The following is a 23,223-nucleotide window of genomic DNA, read 5'->3' as shown; positions in this document are numbered from 1 at the left end:
ACAATTGAAAAACTGTTATTTTCATGCTTAAAATTGATACTAAAAGCAACCTTTAACACTTAGAAACTAGCTTAGAATCATGCTTTTGTTCATATTTTCAAAAATAAGAGAGTTGGACAGGTTTATGCTTGATTTCAGTGTTTTATGCAGGTTTTAAGATGAATTTGATGAAAGAAGTGAAGAAGGATAGAGATGGAATCAGAAAAGAACTCAAAAAGTGCAAAAGAAGAGAAGTCGCAAGTACCGCTCAGCGCCAGTTTACCGCTCAGCGGCACTCAAGAACACTCGTTGGCTCCGCTGAAGGGTGAAAGTGTAGCTGAGGGGAGATTTGACCATGCGCTGGTACCGTTGAGCGGCAGTTTACCGCTGAGCGGTGGTATTTTGGGCTTAGGCCCACTTTTCTATAATATTGTGAATAGTATATAAGCTTTAGGACTTTCTAGGGTTTGTATCTTTGGCTGGAGACGAAGCAAACACACACCTTTCCACCCCTAGGAGGAAGATCTTGGATGCTAAGGCTACCTTCTCATCTTTCTAGGGTTCTATCTTTCATTATTTCATTATTGTTCATCTAGTTTCACCATGAATATGGTGAACTAAACTCTTGTTGTTGTTGGGGAATCAATGTAATCTTGTGAAACTCTCATATATGGAATTTGTGTTTAAACATCTTATTTGAGATACATGCTTTCTTTCATCATTAGTTAGGGTTTTTCCTCTTTGCTCAAAGCATGCATTGTTTAACTCATTCGATGTCATGATTATTGATTTTAGTAATATGGACACATACGATAAAATCTAGATCTGGGGAATTTCTCCCAAAAGTAATATCGCCTAGACATAGGGATATGAGGTTGATTGCCTTTAAGCTTCCGTGCTTCAGAATTAATTATTAGGGATGCTAGGAATTGTATGAACTCGTAATTAAGGATAGGCTTTCTTCGCAAGGTGATTTAGAGAGTGATATTAACATTGATGAAAAGAATGATGAATTCCTAAAATATATGAGAGTGGATAAGATGAAATTGATTACCCCAACAACATACTTATCCATATAATTCTTCTGTGTTTGTGTTCTTCTTTTTCCATTGATCAAACTCATGCATACATGTTTAATTATTGTCTTTTGCATTTGAAACCACAAGAATTTGTTCACAAGTCTTAAATAATCAACAAATCATATAACTAACTAGGCCGTGAGTCCTTTGGGAGAACGATACTTGGTCTTACCGAGTTTATTACTTGATACAATTCGGTCACACTTACCGAGGGTTAAACAAGTTTTTGGCGCCGTTTTTCGGTGTTCATAAATTTGTCATCAGTACTTATTACTCTTGATCTAAATAATTAAATAATGATATGAGTACTCGTGTGATCGCCCGCATCTGCCTAGTTCTTAATATACTCAATCCTAAAAGATTTAAATAATGGTATGAGTGCTCGTGCATCTATCTTTCCTACGCGTAACCGACTCCCGAACCTAGAATCTGGTTTTTGCAGACCAAGTCTTTCTTTATGGTTTTCCCGTAGTTTTCCAGAATAAACTATGGTGGCGACTCCAAATCTCTTTTCAAAACCCGTTTCTTTTTTGGATCGTCATCCTGTCGTGATTTTGGTTGCGACATATGTTACTTTTCTGATATATTTTGGGCTTGGGCTCGTTTTCTGTTATTTTTCTACCCTATGTAAAGACTTGCACGTCCTAGGGTTAGTATCTTTTGATGGCTTGAGCACAGAAACACACTTTTCACCCCTAGGGGGTAGATTTGGAGATGGTGATGGCTCTCCTCTTCTCTTTCTAGGGTTTTTCTATCTCTTCCATTCTTTCATTCCATTATTCATCTAGTTCTTCCATGACGATGCGGAACTAAACCTTATTTGTTGTTGGGAAAGATGTAACCTCCTAAACTCTCATGTATTGAATTGTTTCTTGATTATATATACTTTACTTCATTAATTGTTAGGGTTTATGCTCTTTGCTTTATGCATGCTTTGTTTAACTCATTCAATTGCATGATCATTGATTTTGTCCATATGGACACATACGGGGAAATTCTCCCGGAAGCAATATTACCTAGACATAGGAATAGGAGGATCGGTTGACTTTAAGCTTCTGTGCGAATGTAATGCATGATTAATTGCTAGGGAGACAAGACATTGTGAACTAGTAATTAGGAGTAGGCTTTCTTCACCAAGACATCGGGTTTAAGGTAAATTAGAAAGTGGCATTAACATTAATGAAGAAGATGAATTCATATATGCATGAGAGTAAATTAGGTGAAATCTAAACCCAACATCAATATCATCAACATCATCCATTTATTCTTATGTTTAGCCTCAATTGATCAAATTGCATTCATGTTTATTTTATTGCATTTGCATTCAAAAACCCCAAAATTTGTTATTTAAAGTCTTAATTAGTTGAGTAATCACATAATTGTTTAGTGTCGTGAGTCTATTGGGAAACGATACTTGGTCTTACCATTTATTATTACTTGATACGATTCGATATATTTGTCGAGGTCTTAACAAGTTTTTGGCTCCGTTTTTGGGGATTAAAAATTTGTTTATCAAGTTTTTTGCGCCATTGCCGGGGACTTCATTGTATAACTATTCTATTTGTGTCATTCTTAACCGATTAGACTTTTTATCTTTTAATTTTTTTCTTTTTATTTTTTTTATCTTTCTATCTTTTTATCTTTTATCTTTTTCTCTTTTTATCTTTTTATTTGTTTATATTTTTATTCTTATTTTTATCTTTTCATCTTTTCATCTTTTCATCTTTTTATCTTTTTACCTTTTTATTTTTTTTATCTTTCTATCTTTCTATCTTTTTATCTTTTTATCTTTCTATCTCTTCATTTTTTTTTCTTTTTAATTTTTTGTCTTTTTTTTATCTTTCTATCTTTTTATCTTTTTATTTTTTTATCTCTTCATCTTTTTATCCTTTTAATTTTTTTATCTGTTTGTGCGAATTGTGTGCTCTAGTGTAGTGTTTTTTAGTGTTTGCAGGATAAAATTCAAAAATTTGTACTAGGAGTACACGATCATCAAGAGAAGAAGGACAAAGAAGGTCGTAGGGCACGCTTGGGCGCCCCATTAAGGCCGCTGAGCGCCATCCTTCAAGTGTCATGTTCACCAAGTTTTGTGCGTGAAGTGGTTAAAAATATCAAAGAGAATGAAGTTATTGAGCTTGAGGCTCCTTGATGAGTCAATATTTTCTTCACTTCGCTTAGTTTATTGTGCTAGAATTAATCGAAGAATTGTGCTTAAATGTCTGGTATTTTTCCGTTTTTGCTAATTGTGCTTAATTTGACCAAAAATTCTAATTTTAATTAATTTGAATTATTTGAGTTAATTATTTGCATTAGTAATTGCAGGGAAATTTTGGATAATCATTTGGAGGTGAAAAGAAATACCACATTAAATATACTTTAAACTAAGATGAGAGAGGAGGTGTGGATTTCATTTCCGGGGGTGCACACAGCAGCACACGTGAGCAGGGGGTGTCCAAAGAAGAAGGACACACACGACCCCAAGACAGCTCCTTTAACAATTCATTTTGTCAAGTTCATTTTCTTGATTGCTACAAAATTAAAAGCACACAGCCACGTCCACGTCCACGTCCAGCTAAAGCAAGGAAGCACACGGCCCACACAGTTTTCGGTCCAGCACATTCCGCACCTTTACACGTCCAGCAGAGCAGCTTTCTTAGGTGGTGCGTGAAGAAAGAAGCACCCAGCAGCCACGCGTCCAAAATGTTTCTTCATTTTCCAGCAGCCACATGGGAAGAGGGGGGTGCATCCAGCAGCTCCAGCAATTTGAATATTGGGAGCGTCCAGCAAAGCAACGCCCACGGTCCAGAGTGAAAACAAGTCCAGCTTTGGAGAAAAAAAGAGCTACCGAGAGGAGCCGCCACTCTCTGGTTTTTGGAGGGTTTTTCTTGAGGCTTTTGGCGAGAACGTTTCAGGGGGGGCTGGAAGAAGTCACATTGCCTGGTGTCCAGCCACCACGCTCTTGAAACTTCACTTTAGAAACATTTGTTTTTCTTTCTTTTATGAACAGAAGCTTGTACACTGTTACGGATTTTTATCCAATTGCTTCTCACTTTCTTTGATTGAGATGTTGATTCACTTTACTGGAAGCTTGCACATTGTTACGTTTCAATTGGCTTTTGATTTTATTTTGATTCATACGGAGGCAGGGATATTACGGACATTGGAGAAAGCGTTATTGGATATTGATTTTTTTAGGTAGCGGAAGTTTTTCTTTTCTAGTCCAGGAAGAGTGGTTGATTCACGGGTGGAATGTGGAGCCGCCACCTTGGGAGGGTCTTTCTTTGAGCATTTTTAATTTGTAGAAATGGATAGCATGTTGTTACGGGATTCTGGATGAAATAGAGAAGCAGCAGCACGTGGAGGGAGACAATGGCTCCAAAGCATGCGTCCAGGGAGTTGCTACTGAGAGTAGAGGAAGTGCGCTGACTGATTTTGCTTTGGAGATTTCATTCGGAATGTGCTCACGGTTGCTCACAAGTTTCTTTATATTTTCTTCTTTCTTAACGCATGAAACCGAGAACCATTCCTTATATTCTATGCATATGAATAGGAAGCTTCACCGAGAGAAGGAGGAAGAGCAATTGGTGTGCATCATCTTTTAGTTCAATAGTTGATATTTTAATTTGGTTTTGAATTCACTTTTTGCGTTTTTGTCTCAATGCATTTAGATCTGCACTTTGATTTAATTTTGTTCTATTTGAACTTTGTTTGATGGGTTGTTATTATTTGTCGTTGCAATTTCCAATTTTCGTTGCAATTTGATTTTGTTCACTTTCATGCACTTTAATGCTTTCAATTATGTTTCATTGTATTTAATTTCCTGTTTTAAGTTTAGTTCATTTTGAGTCACAAAAAAAAATCACAAAACCCCCCCACTACGTGTTTGACCTAAGACTCGAACCACATTTGGTCCTTGAGAGACGACCTAGGAGTCACTTCCTAGTATATACTGCATTCTTTTATGCACAACTTTTGTGAGAGGTGCGACCCTCTCATCACTCCTTATTCAAGGAAGGTAAAGATGGTGAACAAGAAGATGTTGTTGATAAGTTGGTGTGATGAAAGCAAAAGGAACACTAACATCATAGATGCAGATTGTGCTTAATGGTGTCAGGCTTGTGACGTTAAACAAGCGCTTATTGGGAGGCAACCCAATTTCTGACTTTTTCTTTTGGATTTGAATTTGCTTTGCAGGAATTACAGCATCTACTGATGGATGTTGGACAGCATCTACTGAGGGATGCTAGGAGGACTCAGATGACAACATCTACTGATGGATGCTGCTATGATGAGGGTCATCAATGATAGCGTCTACTGATGGATGTTATGTGATTAAGCGTCTACTGATGGATGCTACTGAAGGCGTTTACTGATGGATGCCGATGAAGATGAGAAAGATTAGCATCTACTGATGGATCCTGACGAGAAGGATTCGCATCTACTAATGGATGCAGGAAGATTCAGATGTGAGAGCGTCTACTGATGGATGCTATGCTACTAAACATCTACTGATGGATGTTACTGACATCATCTACTGATGGATGCTGCTGGATCAAGATTTTTATGTTTTTGCTTTATTTTAGTTGAATTTTGTTTTATTTTTATTTTTGCTTATGTACTTGGTTTAATGAGTTGTGTGCAATGGTTTGGTATGATGTGATAAACTGTTGTTTGTGATGAGTAATATTCTTGTGTTTGCTCTATTGTTCTATGATGCATGTTGAGTTAATGATTGTTGAGGTTTGTTAAGCATAGATGATGGTTGCTCATAGTATTGTTAAAAATAGATGCATGATTTCAATTGTGATTAATATGTTGGGCAGGTTGTTTATCAAATTGTGGAACTTGAGTTAACCTGTGAGAGGTTAGGCTCCAGAGTTTTTGATTGATTAAGTGCTATTGCTTTGGAAGCGTGATTGATTTTGCCTAATTTTCTATGATTGAACCACTTGCTTGCTTGTTAAAAATGATCAAGGCCATGTTTTTCTTCTCCCTTAGAGCCAATGTTTATAGGTGAACCCAATAAAGATCAATGTTTTCTCTAACCTTTGCACCTTGAGCCTAAATTTGAAAAGTGGACAAACCCTTTTTGAAATCCTTACCTTGAGTTAGGTCGAGAATGTTTTGTGGTGAGAAACTGAAAAGAACTTTGTGAAATTTATCAAAGAGCATTGAGCAAAAGCAAAAAGCAAAAGAAAAAGAAAAGAGAAGAAAAGAAAGAAAAGAAAAGGTTGAGCTCAATGAAAGGAAAGTTGGGATTAAGTTGAAGATTTGGTTTCTCACATAAAAGGAGAAAGAGAGATAATTGTCAATGTGAATGAATGTATTGTGCACTCTCTTAACTCAAGGAACTTTGTTGTCCAGAAAAACCAATTTTTCTTCTTAGCCCGACCTCAATACAAGCCTTGAAAAGCCCTTATGATGATAACTTGCTTGTGAGTGTGTTTGGTATGTGGTTAAATGAAAGGCAAAGTTGATTCATGCGACATTGTGATGGTAGAGTGTAAGAGTGTCATCTCGTTATTCACCTTTGAATGAAACACTTTTGAGTGAAACACTTTTGAGTGCTTGAGTGAAACATTGTCTTTGGTGAGGAATAGTTCCATGCACTGTATGATAACATTCTTGGTTGGTTGGTTGATTATTCATGAGGTTTGCATCTATTGTGCATGTCTTGATTATGTGAGCACCATAGATGAAGCTTGATTGGCTAAAGCATCATTAAATCTTGACTAATCATTCTATGATGAGCAAACATGAGTGATTTACATGTTCTAGATAAAAATGCTTTTTGGTGTGCTAGACCATTGTTGTTTGACTATGTTATTTAAGCCAAGTTTTGTTTTGCTTGAGGACAAGCAAAGTTTCCAGTTTGGGGTTGTGATAACGGTTGAAAACCATTATTTTTATACTTAGTTTGATACTAAACACACCCTTTTTAACTTAGAAGCTTGCTTGAACTCATGTTTTTTCTTTAGTTTTGTGAATAAGTGAGTAGAGGATATACTTAATGGTTTTATCACTAAATTCTCTTAATTTTGTAGGTTATTGATATGATTTGGAAGAAGAGCAAAAGTACCAAGGAGTTGGAACCCAGAAAGGACAGAAATAGTACCAGACCGAACGGTAGGATGCGGGAGACTCCAAACTGAGTGGTTAAGAACCCAGACCGAACGGTTACTGAGACTGACCGAAAGGTCATATGAAGGCGAAGACAGAGACCAAACGGTTCATAACAGAGACCGAACGGTGTGAAGGTGGTTGAACTAGGTCGAACGGTGTGAGCAAGAAAGACAACTGTCGAACGGTGTAACTGAGGACCGAACGGCTGCAGAAAAACATAGACAAACCGAACGGTTTGTGAGAGGAGAAGCTGGATGAAGTGGTAGAAGACATGTCGAACGATCAACAGTGTAAGACCGATCGGTCAACAGTGTAAGACCGATCGGTCAAAAGTGAAACCGAACGATCATGCACTGAGCGCCATCGGTGGACGTCATTTGAGTGCCGCAGCTACTGCTGAGCGCAGTTTAGGGGGGTTGAGCGCCGCCGACGTGGGCTTGGACCCGTTTTCTGTTATTTTTCTGATATATCTTGGGCTTGGACTCATTTTCTATTATTTTTCTACCCTATTTAAAGACTTGCACGTCCTACGGTTAATATCTTTTGATGGCTTGAGCACAGAAATACACTTTTCACCCCTTGGGGGTAGATTTGGAGATGGTGATGGCTCTCCTCTTCTCTTTCTAGGGTTTTTCTATCTCTTCCATTCTTTCATTCCATTATTCTCTTTCTTCTCTTTCATTCTTCCATGACGATGGGGAACTAAACCTTATTTGTTGTTGGGAAAGATGTAACCTCCTAAACTCTCATGTATTGAATTGATTCTTGATTATATATGCTTTACTTTATTAATTTTTAGGGTTTTTCCTCTTTGCTCTATGCATGCTTTGTTTAACTTATTCAATTGCATGATCATTGATTTTTTCGATATGGACACATACGGGGAAATCTAGAACTAGGGAAATTCTCCCGGAAGCAATATTACCTAGACATAGGAATAAGAGGATTGATTGCCTTTAAGCTTCTGTGCGAATGTAATGCATGATTAATTGCTAGGGAGACAAGACATTGTGAACTAGTAATTGGGAGTAGGCTTTCTGCACCGAGACATCGGGTTTAAGGTAAATTAGAAAGTGACATTAACATTAATGAAGAAGATGAATTCATATATGCATGAGAGTAAATTAGGTGAAATGCTAGATGAACAATGGAATGAGAATGAAAGATAAACCCTAAAAATCGAAGAGGAGAGCTTCTGCATCCACTTCTACCTCTAGAGATTTGGAAAAATCTGAACTTGTGTCAATTATGTCAAAAGATACTCCCTCTAGGACGTGCAATTCTTTGTATACAACTAAATTGGATCATGGGCCAACGTTGACACCGCTCAACGCCACAACTTAGGGGGGCAGAGCGAGCTAGCGAGAGGACTGGCGCTAAGCGCCAAAGGAAGGGCGCCCAAGCACGAAACGTTACATGAAGATTGGCGCTGAGCACTCCTGATAGGGCACTCAGGCGTGAATGCGAGACTCCTGCGTTGAGGGCCCCAGAAAAGGGCGCCCAAGCGTCCTACAACCTTCAGCAGCCTTTTCTTCGGCACTAAACAATTGTGTGGTAACTCAATTAATTAAGACTTAAATAAAACGAGATTGTTAGTTTCAAATGCAAAGACATAAAATTAAATATGAATGCAAATTGATCAATAGTAGAGTAACACAAAGATGAACGGAGGTTGTTTATAAAATGCGATGAATATGTTTTTAGGGTTTGATTTCACCAAGTTTTACTCTCATGTATATAAAAATTCTTCTTTTTACATTAATATTAACGTCACTCACTAAATTACTTAGAACCCGATCCCTCAGCGCAATAAGCCTGCCTTAATTCCTACTTCGTGCAATTCCTAGCGTTCCTAGAAAATTGAGTCTGAAGATCAAGAGCTTAACACGACCAAGTACTCATACCCTCATCCCTGAGAAATATTACCCTTGGGGGAATTCAACAAGAACCTGAATTGTAAGGAACCTCCCGGCACTCATGCAATTCATAAATCGTGCTACTAAATGAGTTAAAAAGAGCAAGCATTAATTAATGAAAAAGCATATAAATTAAGAATCAATTGAAATACATGAGAGTTCACAAGGTTACATCATTCCCCAACAACAAATAGAGTTTAGTTCCCCATAGACATGGAGAAACTATATGAATAATGGAAAAGCATGAGATAGTGAAACCCTAAGAGTGGAAGAGGAAGCTCCTGCCTCCAGATCCGCCTTTAGAGAGTAGAAGAGTGTCTTGTTGTGTTGCTCTAGCCAGAGATACAAAACCTAGAGTGCCGGGGTCGTTTAAATAAAGTCGGAAAAGAGTAAAAAATGGGCCTGGTCCAAAAGAGTCAAAACAGAGCAAAAACTGGCCCGGATCTGCAACGCGCGACGCTCGGGCGCCCCATGTAGGGCGCCCAGGCAGTGGACGTCGATTTTCGTAGGGCTTGAGCCTTCAATTGGACGCCTGGGCTTTGGGGGCCAACACTCGGGTGACCTAGGAGGGCGCCCGGGTAGCGGACGTCGATTTTTCTGCGCTCAAGCTTCCTCCTGGGCGCCCAAGCTTCCTGCGGTTCCCCCTTATGGTGCTTTTTCAGGTCTTTCTGAGCTCTATCTCCTTAGCACTTCACCTTTGCTTCCTGTATTAACTCCTTTTCTATCTAAACAAAGGGAATTAGTCATAAAATCATCGAATTCAACCTCAACTCTCTTATTCACACAACTTAATGAAAAAGTATGAGTCCAAACTGTTAGCAAATTGATGAAGATGAAGTTTTGATGATGTCCAACTCAAGTCAAGAACAAACAAGACTCATGAAGAATGATCTTTGAAGACTTGTAATCTTTTGTAATAATTGTATGAACATAGGAAAATTAGTAGTTTTATGTATGCATTCAAAAGTGATGTAAAAATAAGCCATAAGCAAAATTCTGTGCAGTGCTAATCGATTAACAAGAGGTGCTAATCGATTAGCGTTAATCGATTAACAAGGGCTGTTAATCGATTGTTCCAGTGCGCCATGAAGAAGCCCAGCAGTGCAGTGCTAATCGATTAACAGAGGGTGTTAATCGATTAGTGTTAATCGATTAACAAGGGCTGTTAATCGATTAACAAGGTGAACGTTTGAAAAACTAGCCGTTTTTAGAACCGTTGAAGTATCCGTTGGGTTGTTAATCGATTAACCACTGTAGCTAATCGATTAACACAGTCAGAAAGTCTAAAAGCGAAAATGGAGGAGCCTTTGGATGAGTCTATAAATAGACTCTCATTTTCTCTCAAGACAACTCTTCCCTTGTGCCAAAATACTCTGAAACTCTTGAGAATTGTGTGCTCTTGCTCAGCTAAGGAAACTCTGTCTGTAGAGTTGGTGAAATACTGCTACGGTGATAGAGGAATAGCTGGTTCATCCTTGGTGTATCTAAGGAAGTGTTTGGAAGAGGAATTCATCCTTCGTGAAGTATTCGGAGGAAGTGTTTCATCCTTTGTGAAGATTCAAAGGAAGTGTTGTTTCATCTCTTGTGGCTTCAAGAGAGGTGTTTTCTAAACTCTTACAAATTGTATCTGTGTGATTGTAGTTTGTAATAGTTTTGTGATTAGTGAAGTGTTTATCTTGTTTTTGAGATAAGCGACTGGACGTAGGATTGGTAAGATCCGAACCAGGATAAAATCAACTGTGCAAATTTCTCTCAACCTTACTCTATTTTATTGTCTTTATTATTTGCTAAATAAGTTTAATTGAGTAGAAATTTTTAAGGCACACGATTTTAGTAAGAACCAATTCACCCCCCCTCTTGGTTTGTTATCCCACGCTAATCATTCCGCTGCAGCCGCTCTGACAATTGGTATCAGAGCTTGCTTTGATAGTCATTCAAATGGCAGGATCACATCAAACCTTTGCAGAGGGTGCTTCTATCAATAGACCCCCACTATTCACTGGTGAGAACTATGCATTCTGGAAGGTAAGAATGCAAATTTTTATGGAATCTATTGATATAGATATTTGGGATGCTGTTGTATCTGGTCCTTTTGTTCCAATTAACAATATGCAGGAACCAAAGCCCCGTGACCAATGGACTGCTGAAGATAAGAGAAAATTTGGTAATGATGTAAAAGCTCGGAATATTATTTCATCTGCTTTAACTGTTGATGAGTTTTACAGGATTTCTATTTGTAAAACTGCACAAGAAATGTGGGAAGTACTTAGAGTAACCCACGAAGGTACAGATGATGTTAAGAGAGCAAGAAAGAATACATTAATCCAGGAATACGAAATGTTCAGGATGAAGCAAGGGGAAACAATAGTAGATGTTCAGAAACGCTTCACCAACATCGTAAATCATCTTATTGGATTAGGTAAGTCTTTCGATACTGATGAGCTTAACATTAAAATTTTGAAATCTTTAGATAGGTCTTGGCAACCAAAAGTGACTGCAATTTCTGAGTCACAAAATCTCAACACGATGACAATGGCTGCATTATTTGGAAAGTTGAGAGAGCATGAACTTGATCTTGGAAGACTTGATGAAGAAGAAGCAAAAGCCAAAAACAACAAGAAGAGTTTGGCATTAAAGTCGGAGGTTGAAAGAAACAAAGGTAAATCAGAAGATGAAGACTCAGACGAAGAAGAAAATTTAAGTCTCATGATCAAAAGGTTAAACAGGTTCATGAAGTCTAAAGGTAAAGGAAGATTTAGATACGAAAAGAAAGATAATCAAGCATCTTCCTCAAATTACCGATGTTACGGCTGTGGAGAAAAGGGGCATCTAAAAGCAGACTGCCCAAATCAAAAGAAGGGTGAAGAAAAGAAGGAGAAAAGATTCTTCAAGAAAAAGAAGGCCTACATTGCCTGGGAAGACGACAATGAGACCATTTCAGATTCAAGCGACTCAGATGAAGAAGCAAATATCTGTTTGATGGCAGATGATGATAACGTCAGCCAAGTAAGTAGTTCACACTATTCTGATAATGATAGTCATATGGATGAAGATGAACTGCATGATACTTATGCTGCTTTATTAGTAGAATCTGAAAAATTAGATATAGCTCATAAGAAATTGAAAAAGGACTTCAAAAAGTTAAAATTGAATTTTGAAAATATTCTTGAAGAAAATGAAAAATTGAAAATTACTTCTGAAAACTTCTCTAAAATAAATGATAATTTGAAAACTGAATTTACAAATTTATCTGAAGAAAACAGAAGTTTGAAAAATAAATTTTTATATCAAGCGGAAGAAATTAGAAATTTAAAAAATAAGGTTTTATACTATGAAAAAGAAAAATATGTTACTAAAAATGAATGTGAATCTTGCATAAAATTCAAATATTTTTCTGAAAATACAACCACTGGAGAATGTAGTAAAACTAATGAAAATAAGGTTGTTAAAAATAAGTATGTTCCTAAAACTAAACATAATCATAGAACCCATAGAACTTGGGTACAAAAAGGAACTACTTATAGGAACACAAATGTTGCATCATGCTTTTATTGTATGAAAAAGGGTCATACATCTAATAAATGTAAAATTAAGCATTATGGTGTTCCAAGTGGAAGATATGCTTGGGTTGCAAAATGATTTTAATCTTTTTAAATCTAACCCAAAGGACCCATACAAAGTAGTTGGGTACCTAAATAGCTTGTTCTTTTTATGTTGTAGGAATTATCAAAACCAAGGAAGTATATGTGGTGTCTTGACAGTGGATGTTCAAAACACATGACCGGAGATAAAAAGAAATTTACAAGCTTCCGGAAAAAGGAACGAGGCTTTGTCACCTATGGTGATAACAACAAAGGAAAAATCCTTGGAATTGGAGATATTGGAAGTGAAGATACCTTGATGATCAAAGACGTGCTATATGTGGAAGGATTAAAGCATAACTTAATTAGCATTAGTCAATTATGCGATAAAGGATTCAAGGTAACCTTCGAACAAAATTCTTGCACTATTTATAAAAATGATTCTTCTGAAATTGCTTTGAAAGGAATTAGGCATAACAATATTTATTTGATTGATTTAGAAAATGCATCAAATAGGAATATTTCATGTTTAGTAGTAAAAGAAGAAAATCCATGGTTATGGCATAAAAGAGCTGCACATATTCATATGCAACAATTGAATAAACTCATTTCTAAAGACTTAGTAATTGGTCTACCAAAACTAAAATATGTGAAAAATAAATTGTGTGATGCATGTCAAAAGGGAAAACAAGTGAAATCATCTTTCCATTCGAAAAATGTTGTTTCTAGTTTAAAACCCTTAGAACTTTTGCATATGGATTTATTTGGTCCCTCTAGGATAAAAAGTTTTGGAGGAAATTATTATGCTTTAGTTATTGTGGATGATTATTCAAGATATACTTGGACTTTCTTTCTTACTCTTAAAAGTGAAGCTTTCAAAGAATTTAAAAAGTTTGCAAATTTAGTTCAAAATGAAAAGGACTTGAAAATAAAGGCTATTAGAAGTGATCATGGAGGTGAATTTCAAAATGAATCTTTTGAAACTTTTTGTGAAGAATATGGCATTTCTCATAATTTTTCTGCACCTAGAACTCCTCAACAAAATGGAGTTGTAGAAAGAAAGAATAGATCCTTAGAGGAACTTGCTAGAACTATGTTAAATGAATATAGTGTTCCTAAACAATTTTGGGCTGATGCTGTGAGTACTGCATGTTATGTATTAAATAGAATGCTTATTAGGCCAATTTTGAAATGTACTCCTTATGAACTTTTTAAAGGTAGAAAACCAAATGTTTCACATTTAAGAATTTTTGGATGCAAATGTTTTGTCTTAAATAATGGAAAACAAAATTTAGGAAAATTTGATTCCAAATCCGATGAAGCTATTTTTCTAGGATATTCTCTAACTAGCAAAACTTATAGAGTTTTTAATCGGAAAACACTTGAAATAGAAGAATCTGTGCATGTTGTCTTTGATGAAATTGTGGACCTTGAGGTAAAACCTCTTGAGTCAGATGAATCAGATGCAGGTGAAAATGAAGACTTGCAAAAGACAACCAATGAAGAGAAAATGAATAATCCTCAAGATGATGAAGATCTAAACAAAATATGGCAACAACCTAGAGGATTATCATTGGACAACATCATTGGCGACATATCAAAAGGGGTAAACACTAGAAGAAATTTAGTTAATTTTTGTATGAATGTAGCTTTTATGTCGCAGATTGAACCTAAGAACATTAAGGAAGCTCTTCAAGATGAACAATGGTGTATAGCAATGCAAGAAGAACTCAACCAGTTTGAAAGAAATCAAGTTTGGGAATTGATTCCTAGAGAAGATACTCATCAAGTAATTGGAACAAAATGGGTATTTAGAAACAAACTGGATGAAGATGGAAACATCACCAAGAATAAAGCTAGGCTTGTGGCTCAAGGATATAGTCAAGAAGAAGGTATAGATTATGATGAAACATATGCTCCAGTTGCCAGGTTAGAGGCAATACGCCTACTTCTTGCTTATGCATCTATAATGAAATTTAAATTATTTCAAATGGATGTTAAAAGTGCATTTCTAAATGGTTTTATAAAAGAAGATGTGTATGTTGAACAACCACCCGGTTTTGAAGATTTTAAATTTCCAAATCACATCTATAAATTAAAGAAAGCACTTTATGGTTTAAAACAAGCACCTAGATCTTGGTATGAAAGACTTAGCAATTTTCTTTTAGAAAATGACTTTAATAGAGGAAAAGTTGATTCCACTTTGTTTATTAAGAGAGTCGGAAAACATATTTTGATTATTCAAGTATATGTTGATGATATTATTTTTGGATCAACTAATAAATCTCTTTGTGAGGAATTTTCTAAGACTATGCAGGGTGAATTTGAAATGTCTATGATGGGAGAATTAACATTCTTCCTTGGTCTTCAAATTAAGCAAACGAAAGAAGGTACGTTCATTTCTCAAACTAAGTATTGTAGAGAAATTCTTAAGAAGTTTGACATGGACAAAGCAAAGGAAGCATCTACTCCTATGGGAACTTCTTGCTATCTTGACAAAGATGAGTCAGGTAAAGAGGTAAATCAAACTAAATATAGATGTATGATAGGTTCTTTGCTATATCTCACTGCTAGTCGACCAGATATTATGCAAAGTGTTTGTGTGTGCGCTAGGTATCAATCTAGTCCTAGAGAATCTCACCTTACTGCAGTTAAAAGAATATTGAAATATCTTAAGGGAACTGCATCATTTGGTTTATGGTATCCATCTGGAACGGAACCTAGTCTTGTAGGATTTTCAGATGCTGATTATGGAGGTTGTAAGATAGATAGAAAAAGCACTAGTGGAACATGTCATCTTCTAGGTAGCTCCTTAGTTTCTTGGCATTCTAAGAAACAAGCCTGTGTAGCCTTATCTACCACTGAGGCTGAATATATTGCTGCGGGAAATTGCTGTGCACAAATCTTATGGATGAAACAGCAATTAGAAGATTATGACATTCACTTAGATCATATACCACTTAAGTGTGATAATACAAGTGCAATAAACCTTACAAAGAATCCCATAATGCACTCTAGAACCAAGCACATTGAGATTAGGCATCACTTTCTTAGAGATCATGTGCAAAAAGGAGATTGTGAAATAGAGTATATTGATACCCAACACCAATTAGCTGATATTTTCACCAAAGCATTGCCTAAAGATAGATTCTATGAGCTTAGAAGAGACCTAGGGATATTAAAAACATGTTAAAAATTGAAAAGCAGAACAATTTGCTGATTTTCGGAAATCAGCGTCTGTTAATCGATTAACACGTCCTGTTAATCGATTAACGTTAATCGATTAACACACCCTGTTAATCGATTAACAACGGTAACCTGCAGTAAATTCTGCAGAATCTAGCCGTTATAAACGGCTATAAACGGTAACTTTTTGAATTTGAACGTTGGGGGGTCATTTTTTAGCCTATTTAAACCCATACCATCCCTCATTTTTACCCACTCACTTTACCCATCCCTCTACAACTCAAAATCACTTCATTTCTTCTCTCAAAATTCAAATCTCTTGCTCTCATGGCTGAACCATCAAGAAGAAGAAGAAGAAGAAGCTATGGATCGGAAAGCACACCTATTGCACGTGGTCCGAACATTCAAGGGTGGATTTCCGATGATGGAAAACATGAAGAATATCTACAAATGTGGAAAGAACGCAAGATTCTTCGTCAAAAATTTGTAGATCTCAATTGGTTTACCACACATCAATTTCAATTTTCTCAGCAATTGATTGAGCAAGGTGTCCAGCATCTCCTGCAACTACAAGGGGATTACTATCCAGATTTGGTAAGAGTATTCTACTACAATCTAAAATCCCAAAATGGTATTATTTACACTCGTGTAAAAGGGATAGATATCATTCTGGATAATGACATTTGGACCAATGTTGTTCATCTTCCCATCTTAGAAAATACCATGCATGTGCCAAATGACTTTGGTGATTTTAACAAAATTTTGGCATATCGTTCTTTCATGCGCAACCCTCAACAACCTCTACCAAATAGGCGATATCTTCTTGTAGGAAATCTTAGAATGGAGGAAAGGGTTCTTCATTATCTTATTGTATGGTTGTTGTGTCCAAGAGGCTCAAACCTAGCCCAATGCTTTGAAATTGATCTCATGATCATGTCTGCCATTACTCAAAATATCAAAATCAATTGGGTGGATCTTATCTCCGACACTATTGTCCGGGCAAAGAGGTATGATAGAAGTCATCTTCCATATCCCCTCCTTATTTCCTTAATATGTGTGTATAAAGGAGTTGATGTCACCGGAGAGAAACCTCTATCCGTCTTAAGAAGTCATGAAATTGAGGAATCAGCTTTGCATCAAATGGGATTTATACGCCAAGGAAATATGTTTGTCCGTGCTGAAGATGATATTGCACCAGAAGATGATGCATCAGCTGAAGAAGATGAAGATATACCTATGCCTCATCCAACCAATGTTGCTGGACCATCCCATCCTCCCCAAGAATATAGTCTAGAGAGTATATCTAGACAAATTGCAGATATGGCTTCTATGCAGCAATCACGGATGGATGATATGATGGCTTATCATGCTCTTAGATATGATGCAATTGATAATCATCTTAAGGAGATTGATGAAAAACTGGCAAAACTCTATGTACCCGATAGCGATGATGAGCCCTAGGAAATTTATGTTTCTATGCTTTTATTAGTGTGTGCCCTTTATATTTCCTTGTATGCTTGCTTCTTAATATTCAATAAAATGTATGTTGTCTTTTCTTATTCTTTCTATGCATACATGCTTTTATTAAGGGGGAGTATAATTTCTAATCAAATTAGGGGGAGCACTTATTCATCACTTTTTAATAATGATCAAAAAGGGGGAGAAATATTTAAAGCCTTAAACTTATTTCTAAGTACCCTAACAATTATTTCTTCCTTAAGTTGTGTTTCAAATACAGATTATTACCAAAAGCTTTAAATCAAGAAAATTTTGATCATCATCAAAAAGGGGGAGATTGTTAGCAAATTGATGAAGATGAAGTTTTGATGATGTCCAACTCAAGTCAAGAACAAACAAGACTCATGAAGAATGATCTTTGAAGACTTGTAATCTTTTGTAATAATTGTATGAACATAGGAAAATTAGTAGTTTTATGTATGCATTCAAAAGTGATGTAAAAATAAGCCATAAGCAAAATTCTGTGCAGTGCTAATCGATTAACAAGAGGTGCTAATCGATTAGCGTTAATCGATTAACAAGGGCTGTTAATCGATTGTTCCAGTGCGCCATGAAGAAGCCCAGCAGTGCAGTGCTAATCGATTAACAGAGGGTGTTAATCGATTAGTGTTAATCGATTAACAAGGGCTGTTAATCGATTAACAAGGTGAACGTTTGAAAAACTAGCCGTTTTTAGAACCGTTGAAGTATCCGTTGGGTTGTTAATCGATTAACCACTGTAGCTAATCGATTAACACAGTCAGAAAGTCTAAAAGCGAAAATGGAGGAGCCTTTGGATGAATCTATAAATAGACTCTCATTTTCTCTCAAGACAACTCTTCCCTTGTGCCAAAATACTCTGAAACTCTTGAGAATTGTGTGCTCTTGCTCAGCTAAGGAAACTCTGTCTGTAGAGTTGGTGAAATACTGCTACGGTGATAGAGGAATAGCTGGTTCATCCTTGGTGTATCTAAGGAAGTGTTTGGAAGAGGAATTCATCCTTCGTGAAGTATTCGGAGGAAGTGTTTCATCCTTTGTGAAGATTCAAAGGAAGTGTTGTTTCATCTCTTGTGGCTTCAAGAGAGGTGTTTTCTAAACTCTTACAAATTGTATCTGTGTGATTGTAGTTTGTAATAGTTTTGTGATTAGTGAAGTGTTTATCTTGTTTTTGAGATAAGCGACTGGACGTAGGATTGGTAAGATCCGAACCAGGATAAAATCAACTGTGCAAATTTCTCTCAACCTTACTCTATTTTATTGTCTTTATTATTTGCTAAATAAGTTTAATTGAGTAGAAATTTTTAAGGCACACGATTTTAGTAAGAACCAATTCACCCCCCCTCTTGGTTTGTTATCCCACGCTAACCATTCCGCTGCAGCCGCTCTGACACAAACAAGTTTCTAAGTGAAAAAGGGAACGGTATTTTCAACCGATAACACAACCCTAAACTTAGAACTTTGCTTGTCCTCAAGCAAAACAAATTTTAACTTAGCTTTTTAGGACAATCACTACAATGACTCAACCTTTTTCCAAAACTTTTTTCCTTCAAGACAAGAAATCACTTTTATCAATTCAGCATAAAGATCTCAATGTAGATGTGCAAATGCTTTAATTCAATCAAAATCAATGTGATGCTCATGTATTTCAACAGATGCTATCCTTAAGAATGATCAATCAACTAAGCAAGGATGTAATCAGAAACTCAAAGAACTATTTCTCACCAAGGAAAATGTTTCACTCAAGCACTCAAAAGTATATTACTCAAGCACTCAAAAGTGTATCACTCAACTCACAGGTGTATAGCGAGATCTCTCAATCACTCTGCTATCACAATATCACACAAATTAATTTTTCCTTTCATTTTACCAAAATCAAACATACTCACAAGCAGGTTTTCATCACAAGGGCTTTTCTTGGCTTGTAACTTGGCTTGGCTAAGAAAAAACATGATTTTTCAGGAATGCAAAATCCTTGAGTTAAGAGAGATATTTATGAATTGAACAATTACACACAGGTTCTCTTTTCAAGAAGATCTTTCCCAATATTTTTCCCTTGCAGTGAGCTTTCTTTTCTTTCTTTTTATTTTTCTTTTCTTTTGATTTTTCTTTTTCTTTTTGCTCATTGCTTATTATCCTGCAAACCCAAACTTGAACCTTTTTCAATACCTCACAAATATTCTCAACTCAAGGTAAAGAATTTAAAATAGGGTTTTCAAAACATGCTTAAGGCTAAAGGTTCAAAGGATGGAACAAACTGTTCTCTTTTTATTTGGAAAAATTCATGAATAAGCTAAAAAAATTAAGGGATAACAAAAGATGGCCTTGATCATATGGGACCTGCAAACAAGTAGTTCAATCATAGAAAATTTGGGCAAAATCCTTCATGCTTCCAAAGTAATAGCAATTATTCACAACAACTCTGAAGCCCAAAATTCACACAGGTAAACTCTCAAGTCCTAGAATTCAGAAAAACATCCTGCTCAGTATCTCAATCAAGTTTTACCTCAAGCACCTATTTCATACTCTGTGAGCTATCACCTGTATATCAACACATCATGCATCATCTCAACTTCAATCCACACACTAAAATATCACAAAGCAATACTTATCACAAAACAATCACAATTGAATCAAAGTAGTGAAGTTCATTCAAACAAGGTACAATAAATGAAAGAAAAAATTAAAACAGAAACAAAATCCAATTAATCAAAACAATAAAACAAAAACAGAAAAATAAAATAAAAGTTTGTAAAACACTAGGTTGTCTCCCAGCAAGCGCTTCTTTAACGTCATTAGCTTGACCCAATAAGCTCATATCCCATCTTTGATCTTGGTGTCATCTTTTTCTTCTCCACACCAAGAGATCTTTAGCAGCTTCCTTTTCACCTTTTTTGTTCTCCTTGAAATTAGAGATTCAATCTCTATCAGTCCATCAGCTCTGAGTTCTTACACAACCCAAAGCTTTTTGTTAAATCTTACTGGTATTCCTGGTCTCAGTCCTTCATGTTCCTTCAGTTAATCCAGATGAACATCTGCTCCTTTGCTATCTTTTTTTTTCCTTAACATGTGACAGAAAACACTTTTTACCTTTTTTACCTGTTTTAACAGCTTTTGTACTAGTCCCGTGTGCATCCTCACATGCAGCTTTGAGACTAGTCTTCTTTATTTGAACCGGTTGCTCAACATTGAAAACATTGAAGGTCACCTCTTCTTCTTGGTCGTTAAATGCTATAGTTCCATCATAAACATTGATGATTACCTTGGCCGTCTTCATGAATGGCCTTCCAAGAATAATAGGGATCTCCAAATCTTTCCCCATCTCCATAACAAGAAAGTCCACCAGGAATTTAAGGTTGTCAATTTGAACTATCACATCCTCCACCACACCATAGGGCCTTTTGGTGGATCCATCTATCATACATAAAGTCATCCTTGCAGGCTTGACATCACAACCACCATTTTTTTCAAGTACAGACATGGGCATCAAATGGATACTAGACCCTAAATGAATTAGGGCTTTCCCTATTTTGTCCCTCCTAATAGTGCAAGGAATAGTGAAACTTCCTGGATCTTTATCCTTTAGAGGAAGAGCCTTCTGCAAAATCACACTACAATCACCTTGTATCTCAATAGAGTCCTCCTCTAAATTTTTCTTTCTTTTGAGGAGTTTTTTTAAAACCTTATCATATTTAGGGATTTGTTGTAACGCTTCAGTCACAGGAATTGTTATCCCTAATTTCTTGAAGATTTCATCAAAACACCCTGATTGCATCTTTTTTCTCTTTTTTGAACACTCCTCATGATAAGGAAGAATTTTCTTATTTTTTTCTTTTTTTCTCTCAATCTCTTCTTTCTCTTTTATCTCTTTTTCCACAATCCTCTCATTTTCTTTTCTCTCAATCTGACTTTCTCTCTCTTCTTTTTTAATTTTTTCTTTTTCTTTTTCCTCAATCTCACTCTTTCTCTCTTCTTTTTCTTCTCTCTCTTTCATCTAACCTTTTTTTTTCTCTCTTTTTCTTTCTTTTTTTCTCTCTCATCATTCATGCTTACAATAGCTTTGCAGTCTTCCTTGGGGTTAACTTCAGTATTAGCCCCAAAACTGCTGATAGGCATCTCTTCCAACTTCTTGGCCATTTGACCAACCTGCATCTCCAGGTTCCTTATAGCAACTTCATTGCTTTTATGAGTGGAAAGACTTGCCTGCATAAATTGTTGGAGGGCTTCTTCAAGCTTTGACCACCAGTTTTCCCAAATTGGCTTTGTCCCATTCTTGGATGGGATTTCCACCCTTGATTGTAGTTGTTGGGAAGAAACTAGTTGCCCATGTAGTTCACATTCTCATTGAGATTCTCGGGCACTGCACATTGACCATTAATATGATCACCACCACATAGCTCATAGAGTTGCTGTTGAACCTGTGAAACATTCTGGCACTCCTTTGATGGTTGAGAATGCTTTTTTGTCAAAATCTCCAACTGTTGAGTGATAATTTTATTTTGAGCAAGCAAGGCATCATAAGACTGTAGCTGTAAAACTGCCTTAGGTTGTGAGGAAGCTTTTCTTTCATTGTTCATCTCATTATCATTGGTAGCCATGTTGTCAATTAACTCATAAGCTTCCTCTGGAGTCTTGCACTTGATGTTGCCTCCAGCTGAGGCATCCAACATCAATTTGGTTTGTGAACAAAGACCTCCAAGGAAAATAATGACTACTGTTGCTTCATCAAAACCATGGGTAGGTGTCTTTCTCAGCTATCTTTTGTATCTATCCCATGCTTGTCCTAATGATTCCTCCATGCCTTGGATGAAAGAAGAGATTTCCTACTTTCCTTTGTTGATCTTTGACTGTGGGAAGTATTTATTCAAATATTTTGCTACCACATCTTCCCACCTAGTAAAGCTGTTTTCAGGAAAAGAGTTTAGCCGTAGTTTAACGTTTCCTCCCAGTGAAAAAGGAAACAAATTCAATCTTATAGCATCATCTGGCACTCCATTCAGCTTCACAGTGTTGCAAATCTCATTAAAAGTGGTCAGATGCTCATATGGACTTTCAATGGACAGTCGATTGAATTGGTTGCTTTTTACTAGATGGATCAACGCAGGCTTCATCTCCATGTTTGTGGCATTGACCATTGGCTTTGCAATGATGTTAAAATGGTAAGGGCCAACAACAATTGCATAATCTGCCAAAGTACGTGTGCCATCATTGTTGTCCATGCTTTCCTGATCAGATTGTAGGACCTGCGAAATTCTTTCTAGAGAAGGTAGTCTCTTTCTTAGTGGCCTCCTACTAATCTCAAGTCCTTCAAGAAGAGGTTCAGAACTTTTGTTGCTCCTTGTTCTTACTGTAACCTACATAAACCAAACAAAACCCTAGAAAGTACTGTTAGCACAAAAAAAAAATAAAAAAATAAAAATAAAAGATACGAAAATAAAATAAAATAAAGTAAAATAGAATAAAGCCATAATTAATTAAGAATCACACAAATAGAATAGTTTAAACCATGAGTCCCCGGCAACGGCGCCAAAAACTTGTTAACAATATTTTTTATCTCCAGAAACGAAACCAAAAACTTGTTGATGGATCGGTAAGTGTACCGAATCGCACAAGTAATATAAAATGGTAAGACCAAGTATCGTATCCCTAAACACTCTCAGCACTAAAGAGTTGTGTGATAACTCAATTAATTAAGACTTAAATAAAACGAGATTGTTGGTTTCAAATGCAAAGACATAAAATTAAATATGAATCCAAATTGATCAATAGTAGAGTAACACAAAGATGAAGGGAGGTTGTTTATAAAATGAGATGAATATGTTGTTAGGGTTTGATTTCACCAAGTTTTACTCTCATGTATATAAG

The sequence above is a fragment of the Vigna angularis genome, chromosome 8 (genome assembly GCF_016808095.1).
Source record: "Vigna angularis cultivar LongXiaoDou No.4 chromosome 8, ASM1680809v1, whole genome shotgun sequence".
Taxonomy (NCBI): Eukaryota; Viridiplantae; Streptophyta; class Magnoliopsida; order Fabales; family Fabaceae; genus Vigna; species Vigna angularis.
The sequence above is the reverse complement of the archived record's forward strand: the minus strand, read 5'-3'. Positions refer to the sequence as shown.